At 43.3% G+C, this 21,615-nt stretch overlaps 1 protein-coding gene, 1 non-coding gene and 1 pseudogene across 3 annotated transcripts in view; 1 reads left to right on the plus strand and 2 right to left on the minus strand.

The window, feature by feature from the left end:
* The window catches only part of LOC122447294, a 29,200-nt pseudogene extending 25,201 nt beyond the window's left edge, over positions 1 to 3,999 (minus strand). The window contains exons 1-2 of the transcript XR_006271177.1: positions 3,830 to 3,999; positions 2,798 to 2,906 (exon numbers count right to left, since the gene is read on the minus strand). The product of XR_006271177.1 is annotated as a 40S ribosomal protein S18-like (transcript). The remainder of the gene's footprint in view (positions 1 to 2,797; positions 2,907 to 3,829) is intronic.
* The window catches only part of FRY (FRY microtubule binding protein), a 424,070-nt gene extending 418,342 nt beyond the window's left edge, over positions 1 to 5,728 (minus strand). The window contains exon 1 of the mRNA XM_043477466.1: positions 5,532 to 5,728. The gene's annotated coding sequence lies outside the window, so the exon portion shown is untranslated. The remainder of the gene's footprint in view (positions 1 to 5,531) is intronic.
* Positions 5,729 to 12,310: 6,582 nt separating this feature from the next.
* On the plus strand, positions 12,311 to 12,501 carry LOC122447701. Its single transcript, XR_006271357.1, has one exon. It is a non-coding gene; the product is annotated as a U2 spliceosomal RNA (small nuclear RNA).
* The last annotated feature ends 9,114 nt before the right edge of the window (positions 12,502 to 21,615 follow it).

A 21,615-nucleotide genomic window follows, 5' to 3' on the forward strand; every position in this document is an offset into this window, starting at 1 on the left:
TGCATCACTGGAGTGGATAAACCCAAAGATCATCCTGACCAATGTCAAATCCAGGTCAGCAACATAAGCCAGGCAGAAATGCTTTCGCTGGCCAGTTTCAGCTACCATCACTACTTTAACTAAAGAGTTATGACGTCAGTGTGGAAACACAAAGGCAGAGCAGCTGTGTGTTCCAGTGAACACACTTCTGCAGCTTCCATCAACACAGATAAACTCCTACACGAACACAAGAATGACGCGTGCAAAGTCACAGGCTAGGAGGAATTGCACATGGAGGGCTACTGCACAGCTTTCACTGCAAAGGAATTACCCTTCTTACATGAAGAGACTGACCTCCTGCTTATGTTTTCATGATTATTTCTTAACATGCATGGTCAAAATTCTAAGAAAAAGTCATAGGATTCTGAAGACGTTATAACCATTAACCAGCCACATAAAGAAAAGTCATGAGGCTGCCCAGAGGAAGGACTCATTTACTTCACTGTGAGTCCAGACATGCCCACCCTCAAACACCCCTGCTTTCATTATTAAGAGCAATGCCTTGAATCTAAACCCAGGTCCACCCCACTCATTGCCTTCTCCCTCAGTGTCCTCAAAGCAGACACTTGTCAGCCAGGTATAGGTGAAGCATTCTACGCCTAGACTTGTCGCCACCACACATCCTATTAATTGCCTTCAAATAACTCTCTCCAGTGACATTCTTTTCTGTGTATGAAAATCATCTGCTCATCTGATCGATATTGCCAGCAGCTGAGAAGAAAAGGATGCCTCACGCTATTTTAAGTAACTCACCTTTAGCGATTGACTCCTGAGCACACCATTCACCAACACTGAATTCACTTCCCAACTCCAATTTCACTCTGGGAAACAACGTGGTGGCTCAGATGGTAAAGAATTCACCTGCAAAGCCGGAGACCCGTGTTCAATCCCTGGGTTGGGAAGATCCTCTGGAGAAGGGAAAGGCTACCCACTCCAGTATTCTTGCCTGGAGAATCCCATGGACAGAGGAACCTGACCCCCAGTCCATGGGGTCACAAAGAGTCAGACATGACTGAGCCACTAATACTAACTTTTTCATGCTTCCTGACTCTTACTGATCTTCCATATCCACAGTGAATAAGCCCCTAATATATAATCACCTTACAGATTTTCAGATCTTAAAGTTGAAGAAGTATCTGCTTGAGGGTTCATTTATGTTTTTAGAGACTTGTGTTTTGCCTTTGTCCTGGGTGGTTCATCTTTCATCCGGGGGTCCTCTGGGCAGTGTACGGCCTCTCATTTTCTGCCCTCTCTCAAGATGAACAGTGCGCACCTGATGCAGTATCCAGCACAGGCTGACTGTGAGCGCGGCTGGACCATCTGGCGCCACAACTCGGATTTAATGAATGCTGACTGGATGAGACCATGTGTCACATCCTGAGCGAGGCACCTCCTCACGCTTGGCTGCACCTGAGCCAAATCCATTAGTTGACTATTTAAAAAAATCTCCGGGTAATTAACCAAGCCTTTTATTTTTTGTATCCTGATGTTTTGACATCTCGGGGGGGCCTTGAGGACCCTGGAGGAAGTGTCCTTCCCAGGCTGAGCCAATTCCTAAAGATAAAAAGACTGGCCTTCCCACAAGCCTTTCATATACAAACCAACCGATCCTGAAGCCACACTCCTAACCACCTCCTTACTGGCTTTCTTACTCGGGACACCCTCTGCCAGCCCTCATCATCAGCCTTTGAAGCTTGGAGTTTAACAAAATGAATGTCTCTGTGAATGAATGAAAACATGCAAGACGGTAGGCAGGTCAAGTTCCCCAAACTAAGTGGACACAAATTAACATATTTCATTGATAAGGTTCATTTTTTCCCCCCACACTTTAATATCTCTGAAATCAGGATGGGTCTTAATAAGGACAGTATCTTAAAATGACTGACAACTTGGCAGTAGTCACAGCACAATCATCATTTCCCTGTATTTGCATCAACTTGGTCACCGCTATTCATTTTGTCATTGCTTCCACTAAGGGGCATCATTGGCATTGCATGTATTCTGTTAAATTGCCATCTAAATGGCTTTCAAAAAAATTACACTATGATCTGGCACTTAAAAGATGTTACTGTGTGTGCACCAAGGCAAACAAACAGAGTAGTGGGGTCTAAATGTTCTGTTACTAAAGGAAACATTTGTCTTTGTTTAGCGTTTCCACATTACCTTTCAAAGCAAAATCCAAATGCTTAACTAGACTGAAGGAAAACACAGAAGAGGAATCTGTGTTACAGTTCGTAACTGAGACATATACAAACTGATTGCCTATCACACCATAAGCAATGCTACTGAGGTACCAGCAGTAAAAAGTACCACAACTGATGGAAGAGATGAACATTGAAAGCTGTGAGGTGCTAGCATGACAGTTTCATGCAGTGTCCTGGAAGACCACTGTTACAGTGGCAAGTCATAATATAATAGGCAGTATTTTCTTTTCCTCCCTGTATAAGAAAAATCATGCTATGTCTTACATTCTGATGACATTCCCGATTTGATGAAATACAGAAATAAAGATGGGTTGCCAGTTAATAATAGGTTTTAAAACCTGAATAGAATGCAGAGTGGAAATTTGTTGAATGTGGACACTTTTAGGTTAGTGAGGTATCTGCATGCTCCCAACTTCAGGTTGACTATACCATGTCAATCATCTGGTACAGTTTTGCAGATCCCCAGTCATTTAAAGAAGTCGGCATCACTCTTTCTCCCCTCAAATGGTTTTGGTACATTTCCCATTCTGGTGCCAGAGTGACAGCGAGCACACCTCATGTTCCACTTTCTCAACTTTAATTAGTGCTGCTCCAGTATTCCACAGTTTAGAGCTATCAGGCGGGAGGTGCCAGGGCTGTCTTCTAGACTGAAACCTCACCACGCTGTGGGGGATGGAGTGAAATGATTAGACAGGAGAGCCCATGTTAAATCCCAAGGCACACACATGGGACTTTGAGATGCTGAACACTAGAGTAACATGAGTAAAATGCCAACTACGAGGATAGGCTTCCAGGCAGCATATGGTCACAGCTCAAAAATGAATTTATCTCTTTTTAGCCTTAGTATTGCAAACCATTTTGGAACCAGAGAAGAGTTGAAGACTATAGCAAGGGAGAGAACAGACATACACACAACCCGCCTAGGGAAGAGAAGTGATAAAAGAGTACCTGTAGGTTATAATAAAAGACACGTTTTTTTTTTTTTAGACACAGCTTCAAACTATCACAACTGTGATACCAGGTTTCCAGACCCTTCAGCCAGATGACAAGTGCCTCAGTGTAAAAGTGAGTAATCAAATCAGAAATAGGTGATCACCTCCATCCATCATGAAGACAACCAGTAAAAGCATTTCTATATGACAAATACATTATCTTTAACAGTGTTGACAACAGACCACCACACACGCAGCATTTGGTACTATTGAGAAGGCCTGCTTCCTGCCCTAGGGTCCTCAGGTGAGTCTCCTTTCTGGTCAGTAGAGGAGAATCTAGGGATTCCCTGGACGAACACCATCTTCCCCAGAAACCTTGTTTCAGTCTTCCACTGTAAGTAGGCAGGGCTGTGTCAGGAATTCTCTGACAGTTGGTACAGGAGGGTGAGTGTGTCCCTGTGAACACCGCAGGGGAGGCGTGGCTGCCAGCTGGTGGGGTGTACTTATCTGTGCAGACTTAAAATAGACCTGAATGGCTGAGAGGGGAGAAACTGCTCCTTAAGCAGCAGAAAGGGAAAACACTCAGTCACCTGTCTTCTGGAACCAAGGTATTAGGAAGGGGAAGGTATGTTTGGAGATTGCTATCTGACTTACATCCTGGGCGTAGGGGAGTGGGGGTGGTGTGTGGTGCCCATGATGTCAGTCCCTGACATCAACCCTGATATCATACCAGCTGGGCACACAGGGGTGGGCTCCCAGAAGGAGAAGACACTCCATGAAGGGCTCTGACCCAGGAGGTCGGGAGACGCAGGGTACATCGCCATGCTGGGATTTCCTACTGTATCATCACATGGGCAACTGTCTCTCCAGAGAGGCTAAGAGAGAGCATAGATTAGTGGAAACGGGCACCAGGCAGGAAGTCAAAGACATCCAGGTTCAAATTCCAATCTTGGGAAGACTGCACAACTCTTTAAATCCTAAAATAGGGGAAGTTAAGAACACATCAGGGTGACTGTGAGAATCAAAGTTACATACAAAATATCTAGGACACCTGTATGCACCATGTATATGCTGTATATATCGTGTCACCATGGACGAAGCAGGTTTCCTGCTCTTTCACATGTAAACGTTCTTATGGAAGTGATGTGACCTGGCGAAGGGAGAAACAGTGTGGACCAGAACAAGAGGTCCATGTCCTTGGCTAAGGCGGTCTGCAGGGTACCAAAGGTATTATGAAGTTGTCTTATGGTATGAATATTCTTGGTAAGAAATGAAGTACCTGTGAGAACCCACACGTATGATCAGAAAGGTATCAGGCTGATGTGAACGAAACAGAACTCTACACACACTTGTCGACATCTGCTCATTTCAAGTCCCCATGATAAACACATGACCACCTCTACTCCCAGCTACAGTGATGACAGACAGTGTTCCTACAACCTTGTGTAAAACTTAATAATAACTCTATTTCTCTGCATTTGAGGAAGTTTCCTCAAAGCAAATAATCCACACGGAAACCCATCTTTTTTTTGAAGGCTGAAACTTTCTCCCATCTTCGAGTGGATCAGTGCGATCTGTATTCTTTTTTCCCCCCAACCTGCACCCTGAGAGATGGGCCACAGCTTCTACTCCCCTTCCTGTGCTCCACACCCCAGCACGCTGGAGACCAACTGCAAGCCCAGTAGCATGAAGAAAATATTCAAGATGTGACACAGAAGGAATCACCGGCAGCTCCGACACACTGTTCAGGGACCTTTAATTAGAAGGTGCGGGATTCTTAACTACTACCTTCGGCAGAAGCCACAGCGGGGGTGGGGGGATTCTGGGTGCCCGTCCCCTGCTCCGATTGGGGGGGGGGGGCGGGAAATCCCCATCGAGGAATTCCCTTGGGGAAGAGCCTGCGTCGGGAATGCAGCTGGGGGGAGAGTGGGTGTGGGGAGACGGTAGAAAGTGGCCTGGGTTCCCGCTTGCCCATATTCAGGTCACGGGCGTCCCCGGCAAGGACGACCTGCCTCCCCTCTACCGGGGCGCGCCTCAGGGACCCCCGAGTCCGGCTCTGCGCGTCTCAGCACCAAACTTTCTCCTGGAACGAAACCTCTTTCGAGCCACGTGGGGTGGGGAGGGTAGGGGATGGCAGGAGGATGGAGGGCGGCAGGGCCGCCAGCCGCGCCCGGGAGACAGCCCTCCTCCCTCAGCCCGCTTCCCTCCGCCGCCACCCTCTTCCTCGCGGGGAAGGCGGCCCAGACAGCGCCGCCCCGCCCGGCCCCACCCACCCCGCGCCCCAGCCTGGGCTCCACAAAGCCGCGGGGTCGGCGCTGGGCCGCCCCAGGGCGAGGGGGCGAGCCCCGCGCGGTACCTTCAGAAAGAGGACGGGACACCGGCGCCTGAGGAGACCCGCCGCATCGCCCGGACGCCACCGCCGCCGCCGCCGCGGGAGGCTGTTCCGCTGCGCCGAGACCCTGAGCTGGCCGGGGCCCTGCGCCGCTGCCGCCGCCCGTGCTCCCCACGCCGCGCCGCGCTAGCTGCGCCCGGGCTCCGCTGCCCGGCGACCGCCACTGTCAAGCGGAGCCCCGCCCCCTGCGCGCCCGGCGAGCCGCGGCCCTCGGGACGCGCGGCCGCCCGGATTGGCTGCCGGGCCGCTGGCTCCGCCCCCTCCCCATGCCCGCGCCCCTCCCCGCGCCCGTGGCGCGCGCGGCTGCCCGCTCTCTCCCGGGGGCGCCGCGGAGGGTGCGGTCCCGGGCTGGGCGAGGCTTCCTGCGGGCGCGGAGCGCTCGAGAGACTCCGCTCCTGTGCTGTGCAGTTTCTCCTTGGCCCGCCCAGGAATAGACACCCACAAAGGGCAGAAAAAGAGAAAACGTTTTCTCTAGGGCCCTTCGCGGGGAAGGCAGCGGCTGCAGCAGTTCTGGTGTGAAATGTTAATTACAGGAAGACATTTATTAGGAAGCCTATTGAAATTATAGCCAGAGGAGTTTTGCTTTTTTTTTTTTTTAAACCTCTTACACGGTCCAAACTTCTTCATTTTTAGGAGGAAACTTAATCCAGTTCAACAACTTACCCAAGGTCACAAAGCAAAGAGATTGATTTTGTACTTCTACACTGAATCAAAGCTGCTTCAGCACTCAGATCTTAGGCACAGAGATGCGTTCTAATAATTGACGCTGTGTACACAGCGTAACAAGAAATTAGGAATCCATAGAGACTGAAGGTAGATTAATGGTCGCTAGGGGCGTGAGGGGGGTTGGGGAGTGACTGCTAATGGGTTGGGGTTTCTTAAAGGTGATGAGACTGCTCCCTCAATTTGTTAGTGGTGATGGACGCACAGTTCTGAATCCACTAAAAACCACTGCATTGTATTAATACACTTTGAGTGAACTTGTGCAAGCTTCCCCCCTACCTGAAGTAGAGTGTTTCTATGAAACCTTTCATAAGCCAAAAGGGCAGCAAGCACAAAAGAATTACCTTGGGGCACATCTTGCTAATGAACACACAAAATCAATCAAGATAAAGCACAGATGCTCACAGACTTAGTTCAAATCTATGGCAGACTGATACTGAGATGCCCAGTATAGTTGGGGGCGGGGTGGTGGGGGGAGGTGGAGCCTGACACTGCCTCTGCATAGGCTTGCTGCAAATCAAGTGCTGAGTGCTGTTTTTGCTTTTTGCCTTTTACATAAAAGCAAAAACCCTCTTTGTATTTCTTTTGGTGATCGAAAATGGTAACTAATGTAGTTTTTTCATAACAAGTGATACCCAGTAAACTTTTGAAAAGCTGAGGTTACCTGTGAGTTACATCTCAGTAAAGCTGTTATAAAACTATATACAGTAATAGTGTTTTTGGGAAACACACAGAAACATGTAGTTGGAGTGTGTCACAATCCTGTTCTTTATGGGCAGAAATTATGACTTGCATACATGCACCCATTCATTCACTAAGCCATGTATCTTTGCCAGGTACACTGACAAGGGTACAAAGATTAATAACACATGATCTCTGTCTTCAATGGGTGCCCACACTGTTAGGGGGCAATTGTTATAATACAATAAGTTGTCATGCCAAGGAGGTAAAACAGTGCCAAGTTTAGGGCTGTTGCTGTTGTTCAGTCCCTAAGTTGTGTCCCATTCTTTTCAACCCCATGGCGTGCAGCAGCAGGCCAGGCTTCCCTGTCCTTCACCATCTCCCAGAGTTTGCTCAAACTCATGTCCATTGAGTTGGTAATGCCATCCAACCATCTCATCGTCTGTCATCCCCTTTTCCTGCCCTCAATCTATCCTAGCATTAGGGTCTTTTCCAATGAGTCAGCTCTTCCTCACTCAGGTGGCCAGAGTATTGGAGCTTCAGCATCAGTCCCTCCAATGAAAATTCAGGGTTTATTTCCTTTAGGATTGCCTGGTTTGATCTCCTTGCTGTCCAAGGGACTCTCAAGCGTCTTCTCCAGCATCACAGTTCGAAAGGATCAATTCTTCAATGCTCAGCCTTTTTTATGGTCCACTTCTCACAGGTTTGGGTACTAAGACCTAAGAAAGGACCTTGGTGCAGTCATAGAGAGACTGGAGTTGGGTGTCTTAGTGACAGCTGATGTGGCCCAGGGTGGGAGGTGTGGCAGAAAGTGAAGCTGGACAGTTACTCCCAGGACAAAATATCATGGTGGATCAGAGCTCAGTTCAAGAGGGATAGCTTAGTTAGGAAGTGAAAATTTGAATTCCTCTGGGTCTTTCTTATCCCTGGTATAGTGTGCGATTTTGGTGAATGGTCTTACTCTAAACCCAGTTTCATCATCTTGTTGGAGTATCATAGTACGATTAGCTGGACTTTGCTTCTACCTTTTTAGCACACAAAGGGCTTTCCTGCAGTTTCTCCTGAAGGTGGAGTGGTGAGGGGATACACTCAAGGCCTCATGGATTCTGAATAAGGGAACTGGGACAGAACTCCATCACTGAACTCTTGAGTTAAGAAAACTTTTTAAGCTGCAGCAAATGAAACTGTTTTTACACTTGGAGTTGATCTACTTTTTGATCAGGAAGTAGGACTATTACAGGCCCTAAGGGGGACAAAGAGAAAAAAAAAAACAAAACAAAACAGCTACTGATCTCCTTAGCTCCTTAGTTGGGCCTGTGCTGGAAAATCCTGGATTCCAGGCTTTATTAAAAAAGTGGCTCAACCATTTGAAAACTGGAGGCTACCTACCTGTTTTGTCATGATACAACTGTCAGCATACCAACAGCATTTTCTTTTCCTCTTCCTTTTCTTTCCCCTTCATGGGATTGTGGACACCTTTTGAAAGCAGGTACTGTTCTTTGTGAATGTCCTGATTTCCCCTTCCCCCACTCGCATTCATCCTTACCCTGTCCCCTTCCCCACCGCCATCCCTACCGTTGGAGCTCAACAGGCCCTCAATGAATGTTTGTTAAGTGCTCCATGTCATTCTACCATCAAAAAGGGTATCATTTTTTTTTCTCACTACTAATTGTTTATAGCACTGACATACTTTATGAAATTTGAAAATTAATTGGCCCATATGGTATGTATGCTCTGGAGTTCTGGGGCATGGTTGTAAGAATATTAGAGAATCACATTCCACACTTTAATAAGCTGTGAGTTGAACTCTAAATCTAAATGCCTGAAATTTAAAAGTTAGTCTCAGTCTAGGAAGGTACAATATTAACATTTTAACAGTAAATAAGCTAAGTATTTGACAGCAGAATAATTTTCATATTTGTTGTAGAATTTTTTTTCCATTCTGAAGAGAGAATTTCCTAGTGGTTTTAAAGAATCTTTGAAATCTTTTCTAAATCTCCTTTGCTTTTCTTTTCCTTTTTTCAGATCATCCTTTTAGTCTCATTTTTATCGTTCACAAGACTGTGATATCTAATTAACACCGAAGCATTACAAGTCTCTTTTTCATAAATCTCTGTGCAAAAATCTAGGGAATCCACAAGAATGAGGGAGAGCTGGTTTCCCTGGAGTCTAAAGCTGGGGGGAGAACCAACGAGAAGGCTGGAGACATTCCCCCTGCAGGAACAGATGTTGTCCCTCCCTGAGGAGTTAGGATGCGCTGCAAGAAATAAGATAATGAAAATAAGCAAACTGCTTTGTGAATGTTATCAAATATCATCAGCCCCAGACAAATAGCTCCCTAAATAAGTATCCTTTACTGATAAAAGTAAAAAGCTGATGAACATGACAGTTTCCCTAATATATTTAGGAAAAAAAGTGCTTTGCACAAAAGGATTGACTTAATCAAAGGGCTTCCCAGGTGGCTTCCCAGCAGTAAAGAACTCACCTGCAAATACAGATGATGTGGGTTCGATCCCTGGGTGGGGAAGATATCCTGGAGAAGGGAATGGCAACCCACTCCAGTATTCTTGCCTGAGAAATCCTGTGGACAGAGGAGCCTGGTGGGTTACAGTCCATAGTGTCTCAAAGAGTCAGACACAACATAGCAGCTAACACTAACACAACCAACTTAACTGGACCACGTGTAACAGAGTGTTTGTTTGTCCCGAGCAGTCCTCGAGAGGAGGGAAGAGGTGACTTTGGAGGGGCTCAGGGGGTTGTTAGCCGTCATCTGACCCCCAGCTGTGGCTCAGCAGCCTTCTAAGCAGCCTTCCTTCATTCCAGGTCACTTGGCAGAGAGTCATTGGGACAGTGAGTGTCCCTGCCCTTGTGATATTGATGTGACCTGCTTCTATGCGAGAAAAGCCAATCAAAGAGGGAGGGAACATATATATGACTGATTCGTGTTGCTGTACGACAGAAACCAACACAACATTCTGTACAACAGAAACCAACACAACTGTACGACAGAAACCAACAACACAACCAATTTTCCTCTGATTAAAAAATAAAAACAAAATACAACAACAAAAAAAGAGAGAAGAAGCCAGCATGTTCCCCTGCTCCCCTGCTGAGTGGTCTGCTCAATGCTGGTGTGTCCAATCAGTGAGCCAGGGGTCCCCCTTTCTGTTCTAGGAAAATCAGTGTATCTTATGACAATATTTCAGGAAAGGATACATGCAGACGGTGACTACAAACGTTGGTAACCCCATGAAAAAGAACAATTTTGTAGGTATTGTGAAAATTGTGAAGTTTTTTAAAAAAATCAAAATTAATGCTACCGTTTATTGCATACTTTAAAAAGTTCACAGTGGGGACCCATTCCTTGGGCTTCCCAGGTAGCACAATGGTAAAAGAAACCACCTGCCAACGCAGGAGACGCAGGTTCGATCCCTGGGTCAGCAAGATCCCCTGCAGAACAGAATGGCAACCCACTCCGGTATTCTTGCCTGGGAAATGCCATGGTCAGAGGAGCCTGGCTGGCTACAGTCCATGGGGGTCATAGAGTCGGACACTACTGAATGACTAAGCACACCTTTTCCCTAGCTGAGAAAAGAACACAGGATCCTGTCTGGATGATCAGGGGGAAAGTCATCATGATAGGGATGGATTCTGAGCTGACAGTGAAAGATGAGTGATGAACAGCAGTCTGAGGATGGGAAGGAGGGAATGTTTACTCATTCTATGCTGAGTAAACAGCACCTGGGAAGTCCCGGGGTGAGGACATGTACATGGTTTCAGAAGAAAGCAAGCCGACTTGACGCAGATGAAGTGTGGACGGGGTACGTGTTTCTCTTCGCCTGAACTGCTTCGACGTTCTCTGCCTGCGTGTATGACAGATCCCCCACCTCCACTTCCAGGAAAATAGCTTTGTACTTGAGAGAAAAGAAACAGACTTGAAGCAACTTGGCTGTTACCATAGAGAATAAAGAAATAAAAAATTTTCATATTATGTAAAAGGAAAGTCAAGCGTGATATGTAATTATTCAGAACAAGCCACTAAAAGGGCTCTTCAGTACAATAAAAAGGAATAACTATCCCAAAGGAAGCTACTGTTTTGACATTTAACTGGGAAGCCATCCAAAAATTTAGACTAGGATTATAGCCCTTGACTTTCTTTTGGAAGACATCTTAGTGATTATTCAGAGAAGCTGATGTTTGCAATTCTAGTTACCTTCAAATGATAATAAAGCAAAACCCAAAGGAGGCATATGGAGAAGATTGACAGTGAAATCGTTTCTTTTTAAATTGACTTGAAGCATTTTTTGATGTAGCTAAACTTGTCTCAAAAAATGAACTCATTCTTTTTTACTTCTTAACTCTCTCTTTTTGATTTCTTTTAAAAACTACTATAGCCGGGTTGTCTTTGACCATTTAACATGGAAACAATCATGTTACTTCTTTCAAAGGTTGTTGGCCTAGTTAGGAAATGTAGAGGAGCTCTGACATTGGTGGTGACTGCAATAGATGGAGGGCTGTCTCAGGACTGGTTCAGGGTAAGTGTTTTCTGGAAGATTTGAATCATCTAAGCTAGTTCTGCAGATTTGGTTCTCATTTCCAGCTAGCACTTCACTGCTTTTATCAGGTTAAAAGACACCTTGACTACTGGAAGAACTATGTATATGTTATATTCTAACAACTGCAGTGTTTTCAGTTTTAGGTTGGTTCATGAGGCCTTGTGTTCCGCAACCCTCAGTGTGATTGAAAAATCAGTTGGATGCTGGGACCTCCCTGGTGGTCCAGTGGTTGAGAATCCATCTGCCAGTGCATAGGACACAGGTTCGATTCCTGGTCCAGGAAGATCCCACACCTAAGCTCCGCTCAGTTGCTTAGACATAGCTAAGCCACTATGTCACAACTACTGAGCTCTAGCACTGCAGCCACTGAAGCCCGAGAAAGTAGAGCCCGTGCTCTGCAACAACAGAAGCCACTGAAATAAGAAGCCCTACACACCACAACTAGAGAGTGACTCCTGCTCACTGCAACTAGAGAGAGCCTGCTCAGCAAAAAAGACGCTGCTGCTGTTTCTGTGCCACCCAGTCACATCTGACTCTTTGCAACCCCATCGACTGTAGCCCGCCAGACTCCTCTGTCCATGGGATTCTCCAGACGAGAATACTGAAGTGGGTTGCCATGCCAGGGGATCTTCCCAGCCCAGAGATTGAACCTGTGTCACTTATGTCTACTTGCATGGGCAGATGGGTTCTTTACCACTAGCACCACCTGGAAAGCCCAACAAAGACCCAGTGCAGCCACAAATAAATAAATAATAAATTTTTAAAAATCAGATGGATGCTTATATCGCTTCTTGGCCTTTTGGCTAAGATCAAGTGTAGTATCTGTTCTTATCAGTTTAATATCTGATACGTCCTCTATCCGAGGACAATATATTAAATGGATTTTTGGAGCTGGGAGTTGGAATGGGAGCTTGCTCCGTCCACTCCACGCATCGACCTGGTATTGCAGTACTTCCAGGAACAGTGCACCAAAAAAAAAAAAAAAAAAAATCAGATGGATGCTTATTAACTAGGCAGCGTGGAGGGCTCACGTGGAGACTGGCCACCTGCAAGGGCCTGGAGAGGTGACGATCAGGGAAGATCCACCTCTACCCCTGCGCAGGGTCTGGAAATCCCCGACAGCAAGCGTCTCCCTTACTTGAGAGAGCATCTCCCATATTGAAATGAAATCAGGTGAAACTAAACTCAGCAGCCACCGTGAAGAGAGAAGCATAAATTACAGCTTGAGGGATGGGAATGGACAAGGGGAGGGAAATTCCTACCTGAGTTCGAATGTGGAGATTAAGAGACCGTACATAAGAGGATCTGGATTGTTTTCAGCAACATTTGCAGATTTATTCTCAGCTTCCATCTTGCACATAGCTTGTCCTCTGACACTCCATGGGCCAGGTGTGGTTCAGAGGACGTGTCCTTGGGTCTGCCTGCAGACATCAGAATTTCTTGTGAAATCTTTATGTATTTCATTTCCACCCTAGACTATATGTTTCTAAGTAACATATTTCTCTCAAAGTCTTTTCAAACCAACACCTACCGAGGTCTGAAGTAAGAAGCTCTGAGTATTTAACAGTTAAAGCTTCCAATTTGAGGTCACTATTCAATGGCAACTAAAACTACAATACATTGTAAATTTATGATTTTCAGGCATGTGCTGAAAAGTTACCCAAATTATAGATTCTCAAGTGCCAAAGAATTAGCAAAATATGTAATTTTGATGGATTTGAACACTTAATTATTATAAATAAAAATTATATTCTTAATACATTTTCGTTTGGAAACAAATCAACTTTAAATTCAATTATAAACTAAAGATGAACAGTAATGAGTGTTGAATCAACTGTAGCCTGATTTGTATGAACCAGGTTAATGTAGTATTATTAATTTGTTTGATTACAGTCTATTTATAGAGCATGAATTTAAAAATCTTGAAGTAATATGTAATTATAGAGTAAATTTTTTTCCATAAAAATGTGTCTTAATTTCCCTAAAAGTAACCATGGAAAGAAAAATTGCAAACCTAAACTAAAGGAAGATATATTTATATCTGTTTGTGCTTTCAATATTCAAAAATTCCTAAGGACTTAAAAACCCTAACAATTACTTTATATTTGCTGTAAATGTTGTTGATTTGTTATTTAGTGATTGCTCTTCATTAATGTACTCCCTACAATATTGTTATCTTGTTTTTCCAAATATATATTAGAAAAGTGAAATAAGCATTACATAATTAATGGATAATAATACTAAGCTCATAAATAATATAAATGCTCTTTTTCCTATACTTTAAAAGAAATGTTAAGATAAAAGAAACTTACAGTTAATTTTTACTTTAATCATTAGTCAGTGGTTGTGGTAGCTACATATTACTAAAACACAGAATTTTAGCTGCAGAAAATCTATGTCTGTGCTGTTCAAGTTTAATATTCTTTCATCCCTTAGTTCATCCCCTGTGTGTGTGTACACTCAGTCTTGTCCAACTCTTTGCAACCCTATAAACTGTAACCCACGAGGCTCCTCTGTCCATGGAATTTTCCAGGCAAGAATACTGAAGTAGGTTGCAATTTTCTTCTCCAGGGGATCTTCTTGACCCAGAGATCAAATTCATGTCTCTTGTGTCTCCTGCATCAGCAGGTGGGTTCTTTACCAGCTGAACCATCATGGAAATAATATTCAAGTTTAATATTCTTTCATCTTTTAGGTTCATCCCCTAAGTTGGTTAAATCTAAGTATTGTCCCTGCACAATCAAATCATATAGACAATATTGAAAATGTAGTTTCTGGTTTGACAAAGTATGCCTTTGATTTTTCTAGAAAATAAAATGTGCATGCGTCTAGGATGAATAATGCCCAAGTATGCATTTAAAATACTTTTAGGTATTGATTTTTAAATCATATTTCAGAAACCATTATAGCTGTGCATACAAACACAATTACAGACATTTCTGTAGTACTCAGTAATAGCTGTTGGGTCAGAGAAATAATGTACTTAATTTTTAAAACAATTTAATGCCAGATATATTATATATACTCATTATAAGTTTGGATTTAAGATATCTGACTAACAGAAAAATACAAGTAAATAGTCCTACTTTATATTCCAAGAAATTAACTTCTTTTCTGGGTCAGTTATTAGGAGAGGAAGCCCAATCCAATAATCTAGTTTATTTAAAAATATCCATTAGGTACATTGACACAATTGAACTTTTCTTTTAAACGTTGTTTCTTTTTTTAAAATTTTGTTCCTTAATTAGAAAAAGATTATTCACATACTAAGGGAAAAATTGCTAAAAATGATACAATTTGATGGTATAAATTAATAGCACTAATTGTGCAATAAAATATTATGCCAACCAAAATAAACAGTTATGTAATGGCCTTGAAGCAAAGTGAATAAACTCTTCATCTCAAAAAAAAAAATCATACAATTTTTCTCCACCTTATAAAAATTGAATCTTTAGTCAAGGCTGTGAAAAAATAAATTATTTCTTTCTTGCAGTGATATTAATTTTGACAATCTGATATTAAGCAAAAGTGAGTAGCACTCTGACCTTGCAAAAACTTGTTATAGTTTTCATGTTTCTAAATCTGTATTCTAATGTTGTTTTCTTTTCACAGTGACAACTCAATGAACAAGTCATTCAGGAATAAAGTTTCTTTATAACTGACGAAAGTTGACAGAACTGATCTACATGAAAACAGAGAGGGTAAGACTTTGGTCTTGGCAGTGACTTTTTCTTTATATTTGACACCAAAAGCAAAAATTAAAAAGTGCGAATACATCAAACTAAAAAGCATCTGCACATCAACAAAATGAAAAAACATGCGACCTACAGAAAGGGAAAAAATATTTGCAACTCATACATCTGCTAAGGGATTAATATTTAAAATATATAAAAAAACATATACAACTGAAAGCAAAAAACCAAATAGTTCAATTTAAAAATGGGCAGAGGAACTGAATAAGCATTCTTCTAGAGAAGACATATAAATGATCAGAAGGTACATAGAAAGGTTTTCACTTTCTTAATCATCAGGGAAATACACATCAAAACTACATTGATATATCACCTCACACATGTTAGAATAGCTATCATCAAAGAGACAAGACCGATGAACCTATTTGCAATGCAGAAATAGAGGCATAGAGGTAGAGAATAAGTGTATGGACACCGAGACGGGAAGAGGGGGTGAGATGAATTGGGAGACTGGGACTCACATACATACGCTACTATATAAAACAGATAACTAACGAGAACCTACTGAATAGCACAGGGAACGCTACGCAATACTCTGTGGTGACCTAAATGGAAAGGAAATCCAAAAACCAGGAGATATATGTCCACATGTAGCTGATTAACTCTGCTGTACAGTAGCAACTAACACAGCATTGTAAAGCAACTATATTCCAATAAAAATGAAAAATAAAAAAGGCAAGAGATAACAAGCGTTGGCAAGGATGCAGGGAGGAAAGGGAACCTCTGTGCAGTGTTGGTGGGAACAGAAGTTGTTTTCGCCTCTAAGGAAAACAGTTTGGAGGGCCCTCAAAAATTTAAGAATAGAATTACCATTTGATCCAGCAATCCCACATCTGGGTATACATCCAAAGTAAACGAAAACAGAGTTTTAGAGAGATGGTTGCACTTTCACGTTCACAGGAGCAGTATTAACAATAGCCAAGACACGGAATCAACCCGAGTGTCCATCCACAGGAGAACGAATCAAGGTGTGATGTATATATGGACGATCTCCAACTTATGACAGTCTGACTTATGATTTCTGACTTACTGTTGGTGCAAGAGTGATAAGCATTCTGTACAAATTGTACTTTGAATTTTGATCTTTTCCTGGACTAGTGATAACATGCTACACTATTCTCTTGTGTGGTTCTGGGAGCCTGGCTCCTAGTCAGCCAGAGGAACACGTGAGTGCACCGCTGACACACCTGTTGCCAGTCCATACCCATAACAACCATTCTGTTTTTCACTTTCAGTACAGAATTCAATACATGACATGAAATATTCAACACTTTTTTGTGTGTGTGAAATAGGCTTTGTGTTAGATGGTTTTGCCCAACTGTAGGATAATGTTAAGTGTCCTGAGCACATTGAAAGTAGACTGGGCTAAGCTACATTGTTCAGTAGGTTAGGGGTATCAAATGTATTTTCAACTTATGATATTTTCAGCATACAATGGGTTTATGGGGCATAACCCTATCATAAGTCAACAAGATCTGTATATACAATCGAGTGTGAGTCAGACAGAATAATATAACAGAGAAGGATATGCTCTTATTTGTGACAAACGAGTGGACCTGGAGGACATGATGCTAAGTGAAATATGCCAGAAAGAGAAAGAAAATGCCACATGATATCATTTATATGTGTAATCTGAAATAAATAAATGACTAAATAAAATTTTGGAACTGTCAAACAAAGTGTAGAAAAGTGGCTGCCCTGGGATAGGGAGGGAGGGGAAAAAATAGAGGTTGTTAAAAAGGCACAAACTAAATTGAGCAAAATTGACCAAATTTAAATCATATACCTGTATATTAATCATGTGAAGCATAGCTACCCTAATATGTTAACAAGAGGAATAAAAGTCTCTTTCAACCACATATGTGTATTAACATCCAAGTGAAAGGCAGACATAAAATGTGTTTAGTTGTTCAGTCGTGTCCGACTCTTTGTGACCCCATAGACTATAACCCTCCAGGCTCCTCTATCCATGGAATTTTTCTGGCCAGAATACTGGAGTGGGTTGCCATTTCCTACTCCAGGGTTTCCTCCCCACCCAGGTATCAAACTCTTGCATCTCCTGCAGTGGCAGGTGGATTCTTTACCACTGGGCCACCTGGAAAGCCCAGCAAACATAAAGGTCATTCTGGAATGTGTGGAAGTTGATGAAATCTGTCTCCCTTGTCCCTATCCCCCACTGTCCACTCCATTCATTTCACTGAATGAGTGAATGATTTGTCTCTAGTTATTTTGTAGAGTCAGGACTTTGGTGCAACATCAGTGATGTGGGCCTGTTGCCAATTTATAAGAACAAAGGGAAGGGTTGCTGTGTGGGGGTTTATGCTTCAGATGTCCTGAGATCAGGAGATGGTGGCGGATGTGTGTTGTGAGCAGTGGCATTTGCTGAGGTCTTCATCGATACTTTACTGCTTACTCTCATGGCTTGGCCTCTCCACTCGTCCTGCTTCACTTCCCACCATCTCTCGAGTCCCCTTTGCTTGGTTTCTGCTTTCCCCACTCTGTCTCAATGCCAGCTGTGCTTCTCACAGGAAACTGCTGTTTAATGTCACTGCTGATCAGCCTCCCCAGATACCCTTGGCAACTCACTCTGTTTTCACAGCCTCTACCTCAGGAAATGCAGAATGATTCTTCTGGGGGAATTTTTTTTTCTTTTAAACATTTTATTAGAGTATAGTTGATTTACAATGCTGTGTTAGTTTCAAAAGTGCAGTTCAGTGAATCAGTTATATATTCATGCACGCTCAGCCTTGTCCAACTGTTTGTGACCCCATGGACAGTAGCCCACCAGGCTCCTCTGTCCATGGGATTCTCCAGGCAAGAATACTGGAGTGGGTTGCCATTTCCTCAGCCAGAGGATCTTCCTGACCCAGGGATCAAGCCTGTGTCTCCTGCATTGGCAGGCAGATTCTTTGCTATTGAGCCACCTTTGAAGTCCCTATATATATCCAGTCTGGTTTTGTTTTGTTTTAGATTTTTTTTCACTGGAGCAGTTTTAAAGCTTCATGATTTTTCTTCTTTTTAAATATAAAAGTGAAAATACTGAGGGCATGTCTGGGTACCTACTCCTTATCATTTGGGTGGCACTCAGTACTTTAATACATCCTAGTTCTTATGCACAGGACACTGCTCCGTTAATTGTCTCATTTTGGCACGTCTATCCTTCAGGATTGCCAGATCAGAGGAGATCATCACTGACAGACATTTCAGTCCTCTCTGTTCTGAAGCCAAGTGTACTACCAGACTGAGGGACTTAAGGGAATCAGAAAGGCTTTTGGTGAGATAGTATCAATGTTCCCAGAACTCTGAAGGAAGGAAACTGGAGGTAGAGGGCCTCGACATCAAGAGATCAGGGCTGGGAGGAACCTCCTCTGATTGGGGTGAGAGTGGTCATTCCAGTTGCAGTTATCTGTGCACCCCCAGGCAGATGGAGCCTGGCCCTCCTTAGCTGTGAAGTGTGAGTGTCCATCATTAGAATCTCTCATGGGAAAAATGGTTCCCATGGGCCACTTGTCTTTAGGAGGCTATTAGTAACATGCATTTGTTACATGTTGTCTGGGAGTAGCCCATCCCTACAAGACTCTTTCTCTAATATTATGTTAGCCTCTGGATTAGCTGTGTGCTTAGTCACTCAGTCATGTCCAACTCTGTGACGCCATGGACTGTGAAGCCTGCCAACCTCCTCTGTCCAAGGGATTCTCCAGGCAAGAATACTGGAGTGGGTTGCCATCTCCTCCTGCAGGGGATCTTCCCGACCCAGGGATCGAACCTGCCTCTCCTGCACTGGCAAGCAAATTATTTACCAGTGTGCCACCTGGGTAGCCTCTGGATTAGCTAGTTAGTCTTTAAAACCCAAGGGCATAAGAACCCACTGACTATTGGGGTTATAAGTGGAGAAATAGTACATGCCTTGGATTGGTGGTTGGAGGTAAAATAAAGATTCTGAGTCATGGAGAACCAAATTAGGATGAGGAGCTTGAGAGGCCAAGGGACTGCAAGAGAAGAAATTTATGCAAAGTTTGGTAAATCTAAAGAGCCAGAGAAAAGAGAGAAACAGAGAAGGGTAGAGAAGAGATACTTAAACCACTTTGCTTTTTTGCATTTTCTTTGTTTAGCCTAGGTCTTATTCTATTTACTATCAAATGGACTCCACTTTCTCTGTTCATTATTTGTTAATATTTTGGGGGGGAAATCAAGGATAAATTGTTCACTTTTGTTTGCTGATGTTGACAGAGCAGTTCCATTTCCAAGAGTAGACTTTTGTTTTGCTTGGTTTTGTTTTTAATTATTTTTATTGGAGTATAGTTGCTTTACAATGTTGTGTTGGTTTCTATCATACAGCAAAGTGAATCAGCTATATGCAAACACATATCGCCTCTTTTTTGGATTTCCTCCCCATTTAAGTCACCTGAGAGCATCACGCAGAGTTCCCTGTGCTGTACTGTAGGTTCTCACTAGCTATCTATTTTATGCATAACATCAATACTATAGATACATCAATCCCAAACTCCCAATTCCTCCCACCCCTCCTTTCCCCCTTGGTATCCATATATTTGCCCTCTACAACTGTGTCTCCACTTCTGCTTTGCAAATAAGATCATCTATATCATTTTTCTAGATTCCTCTGCATTCATATATGATATTTGTTTTTCTCTTTCTGATTTACTTCACTCTGTATGACAGTCTCTAGGCCCATCCACATCTTTGCAAATGGCACAATTTCATTCCTCTTAATGGCTTAGTAATATTCCACCTTTTCTTTATCCACTCCTCTGTTGATGGACATTTAGGTTGCTTCCATGTCCTGGCTATTGTAAACTGTGACAGTGGGCTTTCTGAATAAGATCTGCTTTGTTCTTATCAGCACTGGAAAAGGGCTAAGAGAAAGATCATTGTCCTTACCAAAGGGAAAACACTTTAACTTTTGATTAATAATCTGTTTTTTAGTGAATCAAAATGAGGAACTCAAAGACCTCTGAAAGTTGCTGGAAGCATGGACAGGCTAAGATCCTCATCATGGCCCCTAATTTTTCTTTTATAGCAAGTTACTGGTAAGTGAATTGTTACACTAATCTGAGACTTTCTCAAAAAGATAGAGATGATAGATAGATAGACAGATAGATAGATAGCTGATAAATGAAATGTTTGCAGTGGGTACAGTTCTCTGGATTCTATGACTTACTGACCTGCCATAGGGCCGGTGGTAATGAAACGGAGCAGGACCATATGATCCTTGCCCCCGCCCCACCATGTCCTCTGCCTGCCTTTTGCCTGTGGAAAATTTTAATCAAAGAGTAAGTTTAATCAAAGAAGAGAGAAACACTGAAACAAAGGAAAACAGTCTAAGGAGACTAAATAGTAATAATGTAGTCATTAAGCATAGTCAAGGACTTTTAGTTCTTTCTCAAGGGCCTTAGATAGTATTCTGAGCCATATCCTGTAAGCTGCCTTATACATACCAAAACCCCAGGTGGAGAAGTTAACTACATGATGGCCAGACTGTTCCCAGGACTTCAGCTGCCACCATTCTGAGAAATGACTGCAAAGAAATGGGAACAAATGGACCCTGGAACTGATGATTAACTGCACATAAAACATTCAAGATGATATTGGTCAGACCACAGATGATCAATTTGAAATGACTGTCAGAGATGGCTGTGCTGTTTCTGCATGTAGTCCTCCCCCACCAGACTCCTGTCTATAAGTGCTCTCACCTTCTTCTTGTCAGGGGGTGGGGGGACTCGGCCTTTGGACAGATGTCTGCCACCCCCTGCCCCCTCCCCCTCAGTTGCCAGCATCTAAGATAAAGCAAACTTCCCTTTCCACCATACTGGCCTGCTTATTGGCTTTTGAGCAGTGAGCAGTCGGACACCCTATGCATACCTTTTGGTAACAGTGAGAAGGGACAGGCATACCTTTTCAGTGCAGGAGGCTCCAAATGACACTTTCCACTGAAGAGCTGCCAACCCTGCTACATCCATGCTCTGCACCATCAGTCTCTCCTTCCACTGTATATCCAAAATCCATCATTGTCCTGATTTCCAACTGAGTCACTGCGGGGAGCGGCTTGAAAGAGCTGACTCTGGGAGCTGCCTTGATTGATTGTCGAGGGTCTGTTCGCAGACATAGCTCTCTGTCCCGCCACCCCTCTGAAATTTACTATCCAAGTTAACTCCTAACAGACCATTAGTGAGCCTTGAATGCACACAAGGTGCAGATAGATGGCTTTGCACGACTGCCCTTAAGATAAGTAGGATGCCTTTGGCGCCAGGAGAGAGCTCTGGTGATTGTTATCTTAAAGATGATGTACATGGGGAAGAATTTTCTTTGGGATGCCTC

This window comes from Cervus canadensis, chromosome 9, assembly GCF_019320065.1.
Source record: "Cervus canadensis isolate Bull #8, Minnesota chromosome 9, ASM1932006v1, whole genome shotgun sequence".
NCBI lineage: Eukaryota > Metazoa > Chordata > Mammalia > Artiodactyla > Cervidae > Cervus > Cervus canadensis.